The sequence below is a fragment of the Ornithodoros turicata genome, chromosome 1, assembly GCF_037126465.1.
Source record: "Ornithodoros turicata isolate Travis chromosome 1, ASM3712646v1, whole genome shotgun sequence".
Lineage (NCBI taxonomy): Eukaryota > Metazoa > Arthropoda > Arachnida > Ixodida > Argasidae > Ornithodoros > Ornithodoros turicata.
Genome location: NC_088201.1, coordinates 225,138,828 through 225,153,719, shown reverse-complemented (window position 1 = coordinate 225,153,719; position 14,892 = coordinate 225,138,828). Strand labels below are relative to the sequence as shown.

Genomic DNA, 14,892 nt, shown 5'->3' with positions numbered 1-14,892 from the left:
CTCGCGGCCATACGACGCGACTGTAGCAACCGTAAGGCAGACTTGGGGTCTTCTGAAACGATTTATTTTTAACGATATATTCTTAACCGTCCTAACAACCCACTCCGTTCTAACCACCCACTCCACTGTCGTATTCGACTACAAGACATACTTTTAAACAGGTTATTTTTAACCATATATTTTGCAACCGCATAATTTTTATTGTGGATTCTTGAGCGATTATTTTTGGGCGGGGATTTTTGCGCGGTTGACCCTTATCGGGGAATTTTACACAGTTTATTGTGAAAGTCTCCCCCACAATATCGTGAAAAAAAATATAGTATAAAACAATGTTTTTTGAAACAGTTTTTCTTAAAGGATTTATTCTTAAATATCCATTAGTGTAAACCGGGACGTTCCGGGATCCGCTCACTCTGTGGCTACAGCCTCACTGGTGCTCCCTGCCGTCACTTTCTAACAGGTGACACTACAAATCCGGTGGAGAAGCGTGCCTTGATAGCCCAAAACTAGTCACATTTTCACACTAGTCACATTTTTTTCTGCAATATTCGTTCCCAATTATAACACACACCTCTGCAGGGGTTCATGCCCGTCAGTAGTTTTGCGATGTTTTTCATACAGTTTCTTAATGGAATGAATTCATTGCAAGATGGGTGTGCTCTGTGCCCAATGCGCCAAATATTCGTGTAGTGGGGTTGAGAGTTACATACCGTAATCTCCCAAACACTGATTTCGAGGGGTACGCGACTGTGTCGTTATCAGACTCGTCTTCTCTATTTCATCTTCAAGAAAATGACTGCGAGAGAGAGAGAGAGAGAGAGGCAGAGAGCGAAGGGGACAGGAATGTGATAGAAACCTCTGCGCTATATAACCGAAGCCTGTTTTCGGTTGATCAGATACTGAGATTGCCGCTAGATTATCCCAATGCAGCAGGTTCGAACCCCGACACCAGCGAATCAGTGCCTTGGTGAAAATAGATGTCGTATACCGCCGATTACGAAGAACACTGCCTCTGTTTCCAGGTGAGTGTTCAGATACCTTAAGCAAAGGCCCCCGTTCTTCCATTTGCTTTCTCCTGAAGTTTTTCCAGACGCCCTCCTTGCCGCTAAAACGCTACGACAAGATAGCAGAAGATAGATCAGAAGTCACAAGAGAAGGCACGAATATATTTATTGCTGATGTCGCTGCTGTCGTGATTTATTGCTGATGATATTTAATGCAGAATCTCAACCGAAATATCTATTGGCATTGCTAATAGTCACGGGATATTTGGTGCGACGTGACACTCTGTGTCGTCCACAAAATTTACTCCTTGACCCCATTGTGATTGGCTGAGGGTCTTGAGCTGTGCGTAGGTTTTCGTGCATGTCTTCTGGAAGCACACCTGATGTGGAAGACCATGGCATTAATATCATGGGGTCGCTGTCACACTCATGTGTTGCGTAAAGTAGACAACGTGGAAGGAATATTAAGTTACAAGTGAGGGACTACAAACAAAGTAGTACGCAATCATCCACACTGACTCATCTTTTTTTTTTTTTCATTCCAGATGGTAGACCTAGACGCCACAATTTCCGGTTCTCGTCACTGGCACCTTGTATTGAATGACAACACTACATTTACTGCCGGATTGCGTATTGAGAATTTCATATCACCATGTTATCGTATAAGCCTTTGATAGGCTTTGCCTTCCTTTGCGGAAGGATCCTAGGATAGCCTTTGCGGTAGGCGGAGGCGATACGATAATGGCATAGGATAACGGCACTATCTATCGAGCACAGGCGTCATAGAAACGCCGCAAAAGCAGAGGTAATAAAGGAGTACATCACGTGGATACAGGCCGTAGAGGGTCCGGGCGATCGCCTCCGGATCATTAGGTGAACCGTAATCGAACCGTAACCGTAATTTTTCGGAAAAAAGCCCCGAAAAAAACGTTTTTTTTTTTCCGAAGGATTCAAAATTTCCAGAAATTTTGCATCTCTAATTCGAACCATTGGTGCATATAACTCACCAATGTGGCGGGTACGCCCGAAGTGGCGCTCCCCCGCCCCAAGGTACAGGCGTCGCCACCCTTAACCGTAGCGCAGGAGCGCGTGGCGTGCTTGCATGCCAGCGCCGCCTTGCGCTGATGCTGGGGTGGAGGCTCTAAGACCATGGTATACGAGCGCCTCCTCTCGATCGGTCGAGCTCTGGGTAATAGGCATCGTACGAATGGATCACCTGCTGTAGAGTATCACCTTACGCCCTCGCAAAACAGGCACCATAACCGCGCGTGTGCGTTATCGACCACCCTTTATCTAAATGCCGGTTTGCGGAAGGGCGAGCTTGAGGGGCACAATATTCTGAAATAAGTTTGAGGCATATGCAAACACTGTAGGCTCACCCGTATTTGCTCTGAGCGTTCTGTTCACTATGATATGTGTTCTCACAGAATTTTTGTTTGCTTGTTTCATGGTACTGAGGAAAGATGTCGTAACGTGTTTGTGTGGATGCAAATACGTATACTGATTTTCTTATCGCAGAAGTGGCTGCAGATAGTAGGTGATCCGTGCGTGCTTGCCCTGCCCCCGTCGAGAGGGGGCGCTTGTGCACCAGGGCCCCAGAGTCTCCACCCCAGCACGCCCCACCATCGACACAAGGCGGCGCTGGCATGCAAGCAGGCCACGCGTTCCCGCGCTACGGTTAAGGGTGGCGACGCATGTACAGGATACGCCCGTGGATACACGCAAACTGGTGGAGGCACCCCATTTTGAAGTAAATAAAGGAGCGGCACGTTTGCGCAATCGTAATGCGGTTTTCAGCGTCAGCTGTGCACGAAGCAATGTTTAATAGGTTCTTATAATGCCCCCACATGTAGACAGTGGGAGGGAACAAAATTTCAGGATTTATAATATTGTCTTCTGTGAAATGCGACATTGCGTAAAACAAGACAATGCGTCGGGGGTACAAGTAAAAGAAATCTTACGACGAAAAGTACGACGTTCGCGTGTTCCGTAATCTTTTGTCCCCGCGTGCACTCAAGAGGATTAGATTAGAGGATGGCACACTTCACGAAGCAGTGATTCCGTGAAACGTGCCCATGTATGGAAGGTGCTGTTGTGTGCCTTCGGTTGAGGTGGTCCATCATCATACGATGTCTATCAGCAAACACGGTTAGTGAGTTAAAACATGAGTTAAACCACTTTTTATTGCTGGCTATACTACACACTGCGGGGTGTCACGTGACGTAAGTTTTCCGCGGATGCCGATCACGAGGTGTCGGAGGAATCCGGCCTTCACGGCTAACGCTGTACAATCCTGAGCATCGGCAACATCGGAGCGACAACGTGGTCAAAACAGCACGTCTTGTTCTAACCAACGAGAGGGTTAAGCTGTCCAACTGGTTGGTGATAGCGGAGGCCGCGCCCAAGAGTCAGAGGTGCTGGGTTCGAATCCTACCACCGGCTGCTCTGTCTGAGGTCTTCCCCGAGTTTTCCGAAGACATTACAGACGAATTGCAGAGGGACCTAGATCTCACCGCAGGCACTGTACAGTGTGTCCCACAAAGCGTGTGATAAAAAATATAATAAAAAATGCACGCCATCTAGAGTCACGCGGTCAACGGCATTTTTCCCTACTGGGTTTTTGCCATCTCCCACTGTGAATGTTAAAGAACTTCAGTCTTATTATGTCAGTTTTTACGAAGTGACTTGGGAAATTTGCCAAGGGCGCTTTTGTTCCCACAACCAGTGTACGATTTTAAAAAGATGCGTGCGCCACCAAGCGCGCGCCGCAAAGCATTATGGGAACTGTGAGGGGCCCTGCTCTGTCGTCTCCTTCGGATATGGTTTACCCTGGCTAACGCAACTGTACACACCCCGGGAATGTTGTTTTTGTTCGTCTAAATCTGCCTCTGGCCGTCTCCTAATACTGTAAGACTCCCTAAGTTCCCATGAGCCCTTGCGTGGCACAGGTGGCGCTTGCTTTTCTAAAAAGGTCTATTTGAATGGCGTGCCGAATTTACTCAAGTTCATGTTAATTGGCAGGGACATTCAGGAAATATTCAATCGGGAAAAAATAGGCGGCGAACATCATGCTTTTCGCAGCACTCACAGCAAAGCGCTTGACCATTTTTGCCTGCCCTCACTCACAGTCCGACGAAAGGAGGCTCCTAAACGCAGTCCACACAGGGAGAGTGGAAAAAAAGTGAGAATTCTTGACATGGAGAGAGGGAAGGCATGATCCCAGCAGAAGCGGGATGCGATAAGCTATGCCTGTCTTAACTGGTACCCAAGGAAGAAAAAGAAAAAAAATATTCATTTAGGGCACGTTTCGGATTCACGTTTTCCACTATCGCTGTGTGGATTCGGTCTAGCAGCCTCCTTTCGTCGGATAGAGCGTGAGGGCGCGCTAGGCTGTGAGCGCTCCGAAACGAATGATGTTCGGCTATATTTTTCGATGGGACGTCTCCTGAGTACCCTTGTTCATAGACAGTATGCAAAACCTAGCGCCATCTCGTAGCACTCCCGGGAACCTACCGACATTCCGCCATGAATGAGGCGCCCCACCCCGCCCGAGCAATGCAAACGACTGTCATACAACAGTTCTCTCGCGTGTCATGCTTCTCACATATGCTGTTTCAATATCTATGTGATGAGACGCGGGTTTTAAAGGGGAGTGTAAACCAGTAAGGAAACATCAAATGGCTGTATTCCTTATTGCATCGAAAGCTTTGAGCGCGGTGGCATAGGCTGGACAAGAAAATTACGTTAACCTAGTGGAACGACGCTGTTATTCTATCCCAGGAGAAATGTATACAGTTTAGTACAGCTCATTTGAGAACTTGTTAGTGCACTTTATACAGCAGAAACATTTGGTACGAAATAAAGGCTTAGTACGATTGCAGTTGTTGCTACGAAACTTGTTGTGATACTCACCGTTACGCACTAGTATAAACTGTGGTCTTTCTCAGCTCGGCGAATCTGAGTGTTCGTTATTTGACCATCTCCCGCATAACTGTCACGTTTGGTTGCACTGCATTTCATGTGACTGTTTACCAGACAGGTAGTCCTCCTTAGATGTGCCTCTCAGACGGTGCAATCTGACTGTCTCAATCATTTAGTGTGAAGACACTTCATGCTTGCCTTACTGTCACCTTCAACAGCTTCCCTGAGACAGAAATGACTGCTGGCCATCAAGAGGAAAGATAAGTTCAATGCTGACACAGCAAAGGTGTGTTCACGGCACTTCAAAGAGGCTGACTGTCACAAACGTACCAATTGGAAAGCGGGGTGTCTATTTTCAAACCGTACTGTGCGTCTCGGTAATCCATACCACATGCATATGCAATTTCACAGCTTCCTCTGGACCACCGGTAACAGACATTCGCCACATTTCTTGCCCTACAGTTTGCGGCGTCCCGTGTAGGTATGCCGCCTGTTGCCTCGTTTGCCCTTCAAAAGCCATCCCTTTGAAATTCACGCTGTCAAAATAAATCACATTGGGTCTATGCAGTCCAGTGTTAAGCATGGTTTCACGTGAGAAAATCAGTGTTTAAGTGGGTCGCACTCCAGAATAACGAGCGTTTATGCAATTCTGTGTCGTATTCAGCATGTATCTCTCAATTATTCATTAATTTAGTTAAGTTATAGGCGTACATAACTACGCGTATGAATACTAGGAAAACAACGCTTCAGCGGTTTGGCCGTTCGGCTACCATTGGGTAGGAGGCTATCTGAGACAATGGAGTAACGGCGGAGCGGTATGGTTCGTATGGTGTTGCGGACGTGCTGCATAAAAAGGATAATCACTGCAAGCTCTAATAAAGCGTATGTTTCTCCTGTCGATTTCGCCAGGTATTTTACAGACGTCTATGAATTTGCTGTGCCATCAGTCTTCATATTCAAGAAGAAGCCAGAGAGAAAACTACCAAGGGAACGCGTAGTAGTGATACAAAACTACCGATAACTAAGTCATCGATAGTGTCCAGAACCATAGATAGTTCTAGGATAATTGACTATCGATACTTGCTGCAATCGTACTAAGCTCCTATTTTGTACCAAACGTTTATGCCGGATATACAGTGCACAAAATAGTTCTTAAATGGACTGAACTAAGCTGTCTAAATATGTGATAGAATGGCATTAAAGAGCAGCATTGCACTATGTTATCGTAATTCTCTCTCCCAAAGTCGAAATGACCGCGCTCCAATGCACAAAGGAATTCAGAAGCACTCTTGCCATGCTTGCATTCCCTTTTGATCCCTTCGTCTCATCATGTGAATAACATGGTGAAACAGCACATGTGTCAGGCAAGACACGCGATAGAACAGCTGGACGTGAGTAGTGTGTATGGCTCGGGGAGGGAGTCTCAGACATGGCGGAATTCCAAAGCTTTCCGTGCGCGCTACGAGAGGGCGCTGCGTTTTGCATATCGTCATGAACTTGGGTAAATTCGGCACGCAGTTCGCATTGGTGGAATAACAACGACAACTTTATTTCGAGATGATGGATGGGGCGTTTCATCGGCAGGGGTGATACCGTACCCCATGGCTGGTGGTGATGTGGGGAATGAAATAATGAGCTCCTTCACAATATGGATGGAAGTCCTATAGTATCCTGCTGGGTTAAAAAGCGGCTTTCTTTGGGAAATTTCCGGGTTCACTTAGTAAAAACCGACGTAATGAATGTTAAGCTAGAGGACATTCACATCAGGAGGTGGAAAGAACCGAGTAACAACAAATGCCGCTGACCACGTGATTCTGGGCCGTAAGTTTTTATAGTTTTTTTTTTAAATTTATAACTTACTGGCACGTTTTTTGGGGTACCCTGTATAGGCATCTCGCGACCATAGACTAACCAACGTCGCTTTTGCTTTCTGTTGCTACTGAGCGTCAATTCTCGATAGGGCTAACTTACACTAAAATGTGCATTTAGATCGCTAAAACGACACTACAAACACGTGCAGGTGACACGTGTTTTTTATGAAACTAATTCTTAGACCTCGAGGATATAAGGTTTGATAGTGCGCTTTGGGATTGTTGTCAAAATGTGTGTGACAGAAACTCGTTACCTTGTTTTCGTCATTGAAGCAGTAAGTTGCATTCTGTAAGAAAGGAAAAACATACAAAACTTATTTCCGCATGTTTGAGATACGTCACAATGTGTCAAGATATGAGTATGCTGACAGCTTCGAAATCAGCTCCATCCAGCTGCTCACTGTCGCCTCCATGTCCGCGCTGTCCTATTCACAGCGCGGAGTTATACAAAGAGGCCTACGACCAAGTACCGAGCAGTTCTTATCACTGACCGTTATACTTTTGCGCGAAAACACAGCTGCAAGAAAAAAACAACAACAAAGAAAACAAAAACAAAAACAGGAAGTCTCGCTCGTAGTGTTGTTTCCTGCTCCTCAACAGAGGGGAAGTGGTACACAGTATCACGTGCTACCGTCGTCAACAATTGGTTAGGGGCTCAATCCCAGTGGACGTATAAATGAGATAGTGTTCCCGGCCATGAGATGAGTGTTCCCTTTCCGGCCACGTGGACACCCGGAGGTGTCCGGATTCAAATACCGGTGCCCATCTGTGCCGTCTGGGATTACTTCTGGGTTTTCCTCAGACGCCGTCAGACATACGTCGGCGCAGTTCCCCCGCTCTTAGTGCCACACGTCCCTTAGCCCCCGCGTTAGTAGTAACGTTGCCCACCTCTCTGCAGCAACGGCGAACTCTTTCAGTGGCACGACCCTCCCCTCCTCTCCCCTCCATGAGTCCCCTCTGATCGGCGATGATGGGATGTCCGTAGAGGGCGCAGCGGTAACGCGTGCGCTTGGAGACTGGGAGGTCCGCGGTTCGAATCCGCGGGCCGGCTGTGCCGTCTGGGGTTTTTCCTGGGTTTCCCTCGGATGTGTAATAGGCGTATGCCGGCACAGTTCCCCTGAAGTCGGCCCATGGACGCAGCTATCCTCCCCCCGAGCGCATTCCGCTCGGTCTTCCACTTCACCCTTTCCTCTCCTCATCTCCACCACCTTTCCCTTCCCGAGAAACATGCCGCCTAATCAGGCAGGCAGACCTCTTGGGTTCCTCCCAACTACACTCCTCCTCCTCCCCCCCCGGACGGACGTCCCGGGGAGCTCCACGACCCGTACCTTCGCCTTAGTACGTTTCTGATTGGCTTGTACCATGGCGCGCGTGTTGTCCTCGTTCTCCGTCGCGTGGCATGGACGTGCATATACCGCGTCGCGTTTGAGGGGGGTGATATGACGAGTCGCTATATGATATGACTGCTACCGCGCGCCTCAACCAACCCCAGTTGGTTCTATCAGCAACGTAGTGGAGACGTCCCGTCCCCGTGTTGAGAAGCTCCCCAGCATATCTGGCCCTCCGGGACATTCCATCATTTCCGATCAGGAGTCATGTACAGGAACGCTATCTTCTCTACATACAAAGTCCACACTCCTTCGCTCTGCAACGTATTCGCACTACGAACAGATCCCGTGGCATAATGGCTTCGATGATCGATTTCCATGCTGAGAGGGCTCGAATCTCCACACTGGCTGTGCTGTTTGGAGAGTTCTTTTTTTGGTTTTCCGGCAAACTTTTTAGATAAGTTTCGGCACAGTATATCCTTAAGTCGGCCTTTTAGTGGCTTAAAACGTGACTTGCCTGACTATTTTTTTAGAAACTACATGTTGCTTTTTCCACATTGTCACAACTTCAGTTTTTTGTGATGCAATGGTTGTTAGAGATCAGTGCACCACACAAAAAAAGAAACGCATTTCCTTTGATGGGCACGTTCAAATAAATAAATCAAGCTTTGAAGAACACTGAAATTTGTTTGAATATCGTTTAAATTAGTAAAATTTATACATTCAAACTCCTTTCCAACGCAACTCAGGGGACAGCAAAAAAAAAATGACAGTAAAGGTATTTTCGTTACAAAGGATGCCCATTTTTGGACCTATAGGGCTCCAGCGGGACCGCAAAAAAATTTGCTGTAGTGGTATTTTCGTTAAAAAGATGTTCGCTATAAAGGAGTTTGACTGTATACGCAATTCAGCCGAAACGGCAACAGACACGTCTCCAGGGCGGAAAGGACAGGGCTCATTCAACGTGGTACTGCCACAAAATGCGTTCGAGCAACATAGCTCGCATTAGAGTGGGCGCTGATCAGTGGAGCAGACAAGGCCTTGCTGCTCACATAGTCTGCCGCAGGCGAAGGTTGCGTATTTTCCTTGGCTCCGCACGCGCGCGGTTCAGGTTTCGGGCCATTCGCACAGCAAGATTTCGCCATGGATATTTGAATGCGGTTGCTCGTTTCACCGTCTATTAAAAGGCAGGAGAGTGGCTATAAATAACAACTGCCCCAATTCTCCTGTCTCGTGTAAAAATAAAAAATAAAAATAAATGAATAATTCAAATTAACCGGTAAATTAAATAATTGGGAGTAATTTGTCACGCAGTAGTTGCTCTCGGCAGAGTGTCCGCGTGGCACGGTATCTAAGCTACTATCATTGTTTTTATGAAAAATAAGAGGGAATCCTTCGCGCCATTTCACCAACAGCGATTGCTGTCCGGTCCGCCTGCGACATTACAACGCCAGTCCAGTGAGACTGTGGCGGACTCTGTGAGGGGCGGGTGGAAGCAGTTTAGGGCAGGCTTATGCAAACGTGAATCCGAGGCGCCCTGTCGGTGGCGGGTGCGAAAGCGCCTTGCTAAACACTTCAAACACTCTTCTGTCGACTCTGCCCCCTTTTCACCTCCACTTTACAGCTATAGCTGCAAGAAAATGTGACGAATGTAACTATCATCATGCAGAGCATCCTTAAGAGAGGAACAAGAAAGAATTCATTATGGAACGCTGCCTTTATCCTTTGTCTGAGCACGTACCCGATCTACGACGTTGCATGCGCCCAGGTGTCGAAGGGTCCTAGTTTCTCCGTAAGCGAGTGCACAGATAACTTGGCAAGTGGCTAGCACTTGGATGTTGGCAGCCTGTAACAAAGACAAATGTATGGGAAACTCTTATCACAATAGTCAACAGAAGACCAACTCTCCAGCCAGGAAAAGACGTGAAACGAGACGTATGACGTCACTCACGGACGCAGCTGATCCATCCTCATATCAGTGATGCACATAGTTAATCAAGTGCATGCGTGCAAGTGCAATCAAGTGCATAACAATGATAGGACATCATTGTTAATCCCGTGAGATCATATCACGTAATAATGACATCATGGTTGAAACACACTACGAATCGAAGTTGGGTCTCTTTGGTTGTGAGACGAACACCTTAAACCTCTGGGTCAGTGGTTCAGCATGTTTAAAAGTATCGATAAGGGCTCAACATGTTTACAAGTGTCGAGCGGGGGCCCCACGTTGGGCACCAAACATATTTCAGAGAGGGGATGCCGAGAGCAGGAATAGTCTGTGCTCGAAATGTTGGCGGCTCTCGTTCAGAGAGTTTTGGTTCAAGAGGAAGTGTCTTTTATGGGATGCACCTCAGATCATAGAGCGAATAACTAAACTGTGGCAGAGGTTCGGACAAAGGTTCACGGAACACGCGAGTGGCGTATTTTTTCTTCGGCGCGAAACCATAGCGGCTGCCGGAAGAGGGTGAGTTCACTGTTTCGGAGGGGTGGAAATGTACGCTGTTAGAGACACACACTGGTAGGTCTGCTGTCGCTTGGGTGTGCCTGGGAAGTGGGAGCTGCCGCTGTGAGTCGCTAGCAGCGTAACCTTCCACCCGTCCGAAACACTGAAGTCACCCGCTCCCGACTGCCGCTAGGGTGTCGCACCGAAGAAAAAGTACGACGTTCGCGCGCTCCGTAATCTTTTGTTCCCACGTGCACTCAAGAGCGTCAGTGGCTGTCTGCGAGACTGAAAACTACCAGACTAGCTAGTAGAAACTCACACGAAAGTCACTGAGTAGCTGAATTTGCAGGATGTGACTGTGTTTATTTGTATGACAATTTTGATAAGTCACAATGAATCTACGTCGCTTTGCGACGTTGCGTGATCGTAAATGAGCACCGCATTACGTTTTACACAGCTCTACACAGTCCACACAGATCTACACAGTACAATCCCAAAGAATGTGGGAACGTGATGCAATACCCACGCGCTAGCATCACTGGCAGTACCCGGCAACCCGACATAGGAAGGGACCTCTGTTGTCTGTCCTGTCCTCAGGGAGCTCCTTTTAGCACTCAACGTTACAACGAACGTTTATTCTGCGGTAGAGCCCGATTTCAGTGAGATGGTATTTTTTTCTGCCCGAATTTGGATCGACAGCAGCACTTGCATTATTATAGGACACCTTTTCATTGCGAGGAATTGAAAAGAATTGAATTACTGCAAATCTTCATTCCTCGGAATGAAAGTGGAATGGAATTCGAACGCAACGGGTGACCTATTCGACAACTCTGCGGAGAACTATGTTGGGCACTGGCTGACAATCTACTTCACTATGATTTTCGTCCGAATACGAGATGTTACAGTAGCTAATGGATACTAAATATATCAGGAGGAAGCTCCCCCTTCTTCCGAATTGTCCTGAAGAAGCTGCCTCCGAAACGTAGATCATCTGTACTTTTGTAACTTTTTATATCTAAGAGTTAATTATTTCTTTTAACTAATGCATTATACCACTAACTGTTTCACTTCCTTTCATGTAACTTCCGTCTCCGGTTCACTTATTCATTATCTTCGTTGAGCCGCACGGGCGGCGTGACGTCACTCGCTAACGGGAGGCGTGAGAGCGCGGCGCGCAGAGGAGAAAAACTCGCGTCTAGACGCCCCCTAAATCTTCTGCGCCGCTGCTGCCGCAGCATTCGTGTTCTCGAGGACGTACTATCTGTGGTTCTGAGGGAGTGACGATTTCTCTTCTTTTCAGGGAGAGGATTCCTACGTACTCTCAACTAGAGTCACTAAATAAGCTTCGCTTCAGAGTATCGACACTGAGTTACCAAGGGAGAGCAGGAGCGCCATTTTGTTTCCGTACCACACCGGTACCGTCTCCAATTCAGGATCAAAGACGACTAACATAATGCTCGCTGTGGGATACAGAAGCGTGTACGATTGCCGTGCGATAATCCATGTATTGCCCACCAGAGCGTCCCGAAGATGGCAAGGTGAGCTCAAGGCCGTCAACTGCTGCTTGTAGACGAAAGGAACATTTCAGCTGCGCGCGAACGTGCGTAGTGCGCGTGCGCGTGGGTAGCGTGGGGCGGAAACAAGATGGCGCATGTTCGCTCTTGGAACTCAGTGTCCATACTCTGAAGCGTACCTTATTTAGTGACACTACGCTCAACATCTCCTGCGTCTGCTAGTGTCATGTATTCGGTCGAACAACAGTCAGACTACGCCACCATTTCACATGCGATTTGCGGTACAGCGGACAGTGTTGCACTAGGAATAAAATGACACTGTAGTTTCAAAATCGACTGCAGCTAATGCGACCGTCCTCTTAAGTCGCTGCGGTTACGTGAATACGACACAAGCGTATCGCATCCAGTTGTCGAATCGACTCCACCCATGTAGACTGGTCAACTCGCTAGGACAGCGTGTCGTATTCAATTCGCTAAACAAGGGTGGATCGAGACGCATTCAGATTGTACATGCAAACAGACGATGCGCATCGACGGAGGAAGAGAGGATCATGGGAATTGGAGTTCGGCTGTTAGAAGCAGCAGGGCTTGCGGTCGTGAAGCTGAGTTTATTCCGATGTACGCTTGAAAATGGAGCGTATATACTATGTTTAGGGTTTGTGGTTTTCGGCTTTTATTTTCAACCCAATTCGGGGGTGTTTATCGGCATTTATATTGGGGACTATCAATCGGATTTTTTCGGCATCTATATTCCGCCCAAAAAATAAATGCCCGAATACGGGCATCTATTTATTTCGCATGAAGGAGAGCCTATTTTGCGGGCGAAGTAACAACGAACCGAAAAGAAGTGAATTGATTCATGGTTTCATAAACAATGTGTTTTATTGCCTGTGCCAAACCAGCAAACAATGAGACTACCTCTTGTTGTAATAGATGCAAGCGTACATCATCATGCTCGCATCTGTCATAGCGGCTCGCTCCTTGCGATTAATAACACGCAGTTTAGAGAACGCGCGCTCAACATTAGCGTTAGAAACAGGAATAGCCAGTATATGCTTAAGGCGCACTGCGATAACAAAGGCCATGTGCTGGAACGGGTCGTCCAAAACTGAATAGGAGATATATCCACCTGAGGGGCAGGGCATGCAGCATATTCGAAAAACTCGCGCTTTATATCATCCACACGAGATTCATCAACAGAGCTGAGGTCATCCTCCTATAAGCGCTTACGCACAACGAAGCAAGGGCACAGCCCGAAGATAATGCCACGCTCGAGAAATAGTCGGCAAAGGGAGATTCCAAGGGGATTTCCCTTTGCGGTTCCAGGAATGGCAGCTGTCAGGATACGAGAAATTCGTATTTTTTCGGAATATTCCGAATCTGAAAAAAATCATTCGGGGGGTGTTTTCCGGCATTTTTCGGAAAATGCCGAAAACCACGAACCCTAAGTCTATGTTCTTGACGTTTTGAAGTTCGATACGAAAGCAGCGGAACACAGGAAACGGCAGTGTTTGCGGAAGTGCGCCTCTAACTTTCCGATGTGGCACGGCGTGGCGCCACGTCTGAACTCGATGCGCATGCGCAAACGGTGTCGTATCGTCTTCTCATCCGTTTTGACCCCATTCGATACGCTGGTTTATCGCGGCTACTGTTTCAGTTTCGGTTACGCGATGGTTCTGTGGGATGGCTCTATGGCTACTGCTTCAATTTTGGTTACGGAAAAATTTTTTTTTAACCGTGCTGTCTTGTGCAAGAAATGGCTTACCAGCACATTTCCCGTGGTGATAAGGCGGTCGTAGCAATACGCCGTAGCGTTGAAGTTGTACACGCCGGAGAATTGCGGTGGCTTAAACGTATCCTGGTCCGTGTGACAGAGGGAGCCCTTCTTCCCAGAAAGGACGTCCCTGGAGGTAAGACGGGGTCAACACGTTTATTACGATATGAAAAGAGTGGTTAGCCAGGCGGCGCTCTGGTTTTAATAGTAGGGGGAGAATGTAATGACGTTCATCATGAAGCTAAAGATTGTTGTCATGTGCACGTGCCGAGTCAGTGCCACAAATGCCATAGAGTCACCGAATAATATAACCAAAAGTGCCGACCGTGGCGTTACGTGAACATGGCGTTATGACTGACGTACTGCAACACGACGAGCAATTGGGCTAGTTGGTGTGAATCAGGTAAACACGACAAAGCAGACAAAGGGACGAGGAACAGGCAGAACGAGCGTCACCAGCATTACTGACACAAAGGGCAGGGTAAAAGGAAAAACAGATCTCACAGGTTCAAGGTCGTCGAGTCATCAAAACAGATTTTTCATCTTATACAAGAAAAACTGACAGGAGGGCTCATCCATCCCTACCCATGACGAAATTGTATTTCTCGCTCAGATAACGCAATCGAAGGCTTGCTGACTCAGTTATTGTTATTATGAGATACATATAGAGTAAGCCGAAATAATTTCCTGAGTAGTCTGTATTCTAGATTCCCCAAAAATTACTGCATTCAACTTGCTCTGAGCATCATGGAAAGCTTATGCAGCGAATTCACGTTGCATGTAGTTCGTGGTCTTCAGCCCCTATTGCACTGTAAACACAGCAAAGCGCTGTAAAATCAGAAAAAAAATGTGATGTACAGTATACTCTTTTCTGTGTGTGTGTGTGCTTTGAAAACCTGAGACGAGCTATAGTTTCGGTAGGAACGGTTGTTGTTAATGCTAACTGTGAGGCTGTGTGTGGCTTTATGGTGACAGGAAATCGTCAGAAAGCGCTAAGGCGACACGCAAAGAAAGACACATGAGCCCCAGCAGAG

The 14,892-nt window shown here is 47.3% G+C and overlaps 1 long non-coding RNA gene across 1 annotated transcript; it reads right to left on the bottom strand.

Moving 5' to 3' along the window:
* Window positions 1-1,157: 1,157 nt before the first annotated feature.
* On the bottom strand, window positions 1,158-14,026 carry LOC135377081 (uncharacterized). The gene is made up of 4 exons (XR_010418013.1): window positions 13,850-14,026; window positions 9,866-9,970; window positions 7,051-7,083; window positions 1,158-1,384 (listed from the first exon to the last, which is right to left on the bottom strand). It is a non-coding gene; the product is annotated as an uncharacterized LOC135377081 (long non-coding RNA).
* Between the last annotated feature and the right edge of the window lie 866 nt (window positions 14,027-14,892).